Source organism: Lytechinus pictus, chromosome 1, assembly GCF_037042905.1.
Source record: "Lytechinus pictus isolate F3 Inbred chromosome 1, Lp3.0, whole genome shotgun sequence".
NCBI classification, from domain to species: Eukaryota; Metazoa; Echinodermata; class Echinoidea; order Temnopleuroida; family Toxopneustidae; genus Lytechinus; species Lytechinus pictus.
This window is the reverse complement of record NC_087245.1, coordinates 17,510,315-17,516,514: the sequence shown is the minus strand read 5'-3', so window position 1 is coordinate 17,516,514 and position 6,200 is coordinate 17,510,315.

Genomic DNA, 6,200 nt, shown 5'->3' with positions numbered 1-6,200 from the left:
GAAGAAAAAAAAAAGGAAGGAAGAGAAGAATTTTTAAATAGAGGAAGATGGGAAGAAAGATAAGAAAAGAGAGAGAGAGAGAGAGAGGAGGAGGGGAAAGAAAGAGAAGAAAGAGGGAGAGGGAGGGAGGAAGGGGAGGGAGAGAAGAAAAAAATTAAAAGAGAAAAAAGGGGGAAAGGAAAGAAAAAGAAAAGAATAACGAAAAGGGGGAAAAGAAGAAGAAAAAAAGAGGAAGGAAGAGAATAATATTTAAAGAGAGAGGAAGATGGGAAGAAAGATAAGAAAAGAGAGAGAGAGAGGAAGAGAGAAGAAAAAAAGAGAGAGTAAGGGAGGAAGAGAGGAAAAACGAGAAAAGAGAGAGGAAAAGAGGGAAAGAAAAGACAGAAAAAGAGAAGAAAAGGGGGAAAGAAAAGATGGGGGAAAAGAGAAGAAAAAGGGGGAAAGAAGAGGGGGAACGAAAGAGAGAAAGAAAGAGAAAGGAAGGAAGGGGAATGAGGATAAGAGAAAGAAAAAAGAAAGAAAGGGAGATGCGAAACGGAAGAGGGAGATGTTGACCTGGGGAGCGTTTCATCAACATTTTTGTCCGACAAATTGTCAGATCTGATATCTTTCCTTAATTTTTATTTTGAGAGTCACTGTTTCTATGGTAACTGTCGGATAAAAGGGGACTTGTCAGATAAAACGTCCGACAAGTCCTTTAATGAAACGCTCCCCTGGACGTCGATTTGATGGCGCCAAAATGACGTTCGAACTATGGGGCGCCGAATTGATGTTCGATCTAGCGGGGCACCGAATTGATGTTCGAACTAGGGGAGCGCTAATTTGAATTTTGACCATAATGCGACAAATACATGTTTCAGAGAGGGGGAGGGAGGGCAAAGTTATATTTCACATGGGGGCGCCAAGTTTATGTTCAACCGAGGGCGCCAAATTGACCTTGAACTTAGAGGGCTTCATGCAAATTAATTTTCGACCGGGGGCGCAACATTGCTCGTATTGCCTGTTTATAGTAAAATATATGTCCTGCCCAAAAAACTTAAATTAATGCGGCTGAATTAAAATATCCCGTTTTTACGATCACAGAAAAAACAATGTTTTCGAGTTTTAAGTCTGTTTAGCGAGATAGATACCCTGTTCAGGGTCACAAAAAAAAGTTATTATCAAATTCAGCTCGCGCTACGCGCTCGCAATAATTGATTAATGAGGTATGCATCCTCTGCTTCAAGAATAGGAATTATACCTTAGTCCTTCCTAAGTCAGTATATACAAAATTGAGCTCGCGCTTCGCGCTGGCATCAATAAATTGTTTAGTCATATACGCATCCCGACCTTACAGTTTTTTTATGCGAACGAGCAGCACAAGCTGAAAATATTTGATATTCTAACCTGACAACTGAAAATGTATTTTTCATTTCATCATTATAAAAGTTTTCAGCTAGCGCTTCGCGGTCGCATTCATTTCTTAATAGATATGCATCGTGTTCATCATAACAACTACTAACATAGGCGGATCGAGGCCGCCCGAGGGCAACCTCCCCCCTATTGACAGAGCAAATAAATTGTGAAAAACGGGGAAAGAAAAAAAAAGGGGGAAAGAAAGGAGAAAAAAGAAGACGAAACATAAAAGGAGGAAGACGAGTGAATAAAATAAGGTCAGGAGAAGACTTGGAAAACAATTTGTTTTTAATATTCAATGTCACTATATTAAAGTTTCGCTCGCGCATCGCGCTCGCATTGCCTGTTCGATGAGATACATATCTTGCTCAATAGGCTGATATGTAGTTTAAAATATCAAGTTTGGATATTAATGTACAAAACATAATTCAGCTCGGACATCGATCTTTCATTATTTTGTTTTATTTACCAATTTATGTTTTTAAGTGCTCTGGAAAATGTCCGTTTTATGGTTTGAATCAACATTTGCAACATTTTGTGCGCTCGCACTATTTGCCAAGTAGGTCTACCTATTGTCTTTTTATATTTCATATAAGATTCTCTAAATATACCTTTTCAGGTGTCTCGATTGTAAAAAAAATAATAAAGGCCTATGAGCTAGCGCTGTGCGCTCGCATTTTGATTGGTGAGTTATGTATACCTATATATTAATTCTATTAAAAAAATCCGGATCGCAATTTGCGCTCGCATTATTTGCTAAAAATATATCAACCAATTAATCCTATTCATGATTACAAAAATACTTAAAATATCCAGTTTTCAGGCCTCATGAACTGTCAACAAATTTCACACACTCATTAGGCCTAACAGATTAATGAATATGAAATAAAATTTGTATGAATTCATAATTGTCCCTTTTTCAGAAATAAATATCAATAAGTTTTAGGAAAAGAAATAGAAGATAGTCATCCTTCATGATGACAAAATGTCCTTAGGCCTAAAATGTCTCGATCCTGGGTCAAATAAATAATAAAATATCAGCTCGCGCTTCGCGCTCGCATTAGTTATATAGTGCTATCGAATTTCCCTATATACACAGTGCTGTAAACAATGCTTAAATTGACCCTTTTAATATCGGAATTTCAAATATTATTTTCAGCTCGGGCTCTGCGCTTGCATTATTGATTTTTATGATGAAAAATGAAATGTATTCAGATTGCCAGGATTCTGTCTAACTCTAAAACACGCGCGCGCATGTTTTTGAGATACAAAGCTTGATCTTATTCAAAACGTGCTAAAATTATCCAGTTTGGAATCAGAATATCAAAAATTTTCTGCTCGCGCTTTGCGCTCGCATTATTATTGCAGGAAGATACCAAAAATTATCCATCCTTTTTCATGATTGACAAACATGAATCGAATGTCCCATTGGGGGATTTGAAATTTAATCTTTTTAGGTTGGAATATAAAAAATGTTCAGCTCGCGCTTCGCGCTTGCATTATTTAATCGTTGAAATATGTATCGTCTTAATGGCTAACTGCAAAACATCCTTAACAGGACCCTATTTGACCAGGCCAGAACGAATATTTAACATTTCTGCTCGCGCTTCGCGCTCGTGGTAATTATCTAGTTACATACGCGTCCTGTTCAGGTTCACAAACATTGCCCAAAATGTTCAATTTTCAGGACAAAATACATGAAATTTCATTTTTAGATTACATAGGGCTTAAGAGATTATTACACATTTATGTTGCTTATAAAGTAAAGCTAGGAAATGACTGTTAGGAAAAGGGCGTTTTGCCCCCCCCCCCCAAAAAAAAAAAAATAAAAAATAAAAGACAGAATCAAAACTGAGAAAAAATAGAGAGAAAAGGAAAGGAATTAGGATAAATTATAATATTATTTTCCAAATATTATGTCAAAATCTACCACAACCTTGTATTTTTGTGATAAAAATTTCAGCATATTTGATTGCTCGCTTCGCTCACTGGCAACTTCTTATTAATTTTATGCGATACACCATATCGAGCCCCCTCGAAATTGTTGGCTCATTACGGCACTGGGACAACCCCTTCAAATAAAGAAAAAAAATCAATTTTGATAATATGATTTGAAAATATGGGTGAAAAAATGGCCCCTCAACCTATTGGCGGAAGCTGGGTCCGCCCCTGACTTAGGCTTTCAGGATATAATACATGAAAAATCTATTTAAAAAAAAAAAAAAAAAAGATCGCGCTTCGCGTTCTCATTATTTATTTAGGCCTTGTGAGATACCTCAATTTGTTTTTAAGAATGAAATCTCAGATTTTCTTTGACGTCTACCCCTCCCCACGAAATCCTGGATCCGCGCCTGAGTTCTATAACAATAACCCAATTAGGGCAATCAACCCCTGACAACTACTTCAAGGAAAATATTATCCTTATATTTTTACCGCCGGGGACTGATACCCCCCCCCCGGAAATTTACCCTCCAGACAATTACCCCGGATAATTACCCCTAGTACGGATCCTTGAAAGTGCCATCAACGTGACGACATGGCGTGGTACTTTATCTTGCCATGTCTTAATCAATCATTGGCGGCGGAAGGCAAAACAATTTAGGGGGGTCCACCTGAAATTTTGGGATGGACACAGATAACAAATTTGACAAGCAAATCAACCAAAATTTATAAGAAGGACCACCAACATTTTTTGACAAGAAAAAAAAGGTTATCAACCAAAATTAGGGGGGGGGCAAAAAGATTTTAGGGGGGTCCACCTCAATGTAGGGGGGGGGAGGGGACGTAGAAAACAAATTGACAAGCAAAAAAAGGTTCTCAACTAAAAATCTAGGGGGGATCGTCCCTCACCTCAAATTTAGGGGGGAAAGGTCCCCCCCCCCCACCGCTTCCGCCGCCTAAGTAATTAATACGCTTATTATTTCGACATAGCGGTATATTCTATCTTGTCAAGTCGATATGTCCACATGGCGAGATATGAAGTGTACAAGTCCCGGCGAGAATCCCGATATATCGCTATGTTGACATGTAACTTATTTAAGTCGACTTGGCAAGGTAAAATATCTCGCCATGTTGACATATAACTTTTTATAAGTGGCAGAATAACGTATCGCGCCATGCGGACATAATAAGCTTATTTAGTCGACATGGCAAGATAAAGTATCTAGCCATGTCGTCTAGTCGATGGCATTTTAGAGGCTCCGTATGGCGTCTATAGAGGGTAAATTTCCGGGGGGGGGGTGGGTAGCAGTCCCTGACGATAAAAATATGGGGATAATATTTTCCTTGAAGTAGATTGTCCTTAGGGTCATCGTTATTGAACCCCATGGACTCGTATCATTGGCCTTTTGACCTCTTAATTGGATCTCACTATATCCTGATCATAATTTTACACACACCGCGCACTATCGGACCCGCGGTCTATCGGACCCGCGGACTATCGGACCCGCGGTCTATTGGACCCGCAGTCTATCGAACCGCGGTCTATCGGACCCGCGGACTATCGGACCCACGGTCTATCGGACCCGCGGTCTATCAGACCCGCGGACTATCGGACCCGCGGTCTATCGGACCCGCGGTCTATCGGGCTTTAACCCGTGTTCTGTGCCTATATATAGACAAACAATGGCTCAGGATGACGACAGACTACCATTGTGGCACTCTCAAGCTTCCGTACATTTTAATACCGAAAAAGTCGAGAAGACGAGATTTGGAATCTCGCCTTCTCACCTTCTCATACCCGAGAAGTCGAGAAGACGACATTTGAAATCTCGCTTTCTCATCTTCTCATACCCGAGAAGTCGAGAATACGAGATTTAGAATCTCGCTTTCTCACCTTCTCATACCCTAGAAGTCGAGAAGACGACATTTGGAATCTCGCCTTCTCACCTTCTCATACCCGAGAAGTCGAGAAGACGACATTTGAAATCTCGCTTTCACATCTTCTCATACCCGAGAAGTCGAGAATACGAGATTTAGAATCTCGCTTTCTCACCTTCTCATACCCTAGAAGTCGAGAAGACGAGATTCGGAATCTCGCTTTCTCATCTTCACATACCCGAGAAGTGGAGAAGACGAGATTTAGAATCTCGCTTTCTCACCTTCTCATACCCTAGAAGTCGAGAAGACGAGATTCGGAATCTCGCTTTCTCATTTTCACATACCCGAGAAGTCGAGAAGACGAGATTTAGAATCTCGCTTTCTCACCTTCTCATACCCTAGAAGTCGAGAAGACGAGATTCGGAATCTCGCTTTCTCACCTTCACATACCCGAGAAGACGGGAAGACGAGATTTGGAATCTCGCTTTCTCACCTTCACATACCCGAGAAGTCGAGAAGACAAGATTCGGAATCTCACTTTCTCACCTTCACATACACGAGAAGACGGGAAGACGAGATTTGGAATCTCGCTTTCTCATCTTCACATACCCGAGAAGTCGAGAAGACGAGATTTGGAATCTCGCTTTCTCATCTTCTCGTATCCGAGAAGTCGAGAAGACGAGATTTGGAATTTCACCGTCTCGCTTTATCGGACCCAAAAAGTCGAGAAGACGAGGAATTATCTCGTCATCTCGGTGGCACTTTTAAGCTTCCGTAAATATTAGCACCAGGAGTGATGAGCACATAGACCCTATGCACATTATTTTTCATCAAATTATCAAAATAATATTATTTACATTCCCCTTCTTTCATTTCCCACAATGTCTGTCACAATGTCTCTCTTTCTTCCTTCCTCAATTCTCTTCTTTTTCCTCCGTTATCTCTGCCCCCCCCCCCCATAGTTACGCAACTACAGCTCTCTCTTG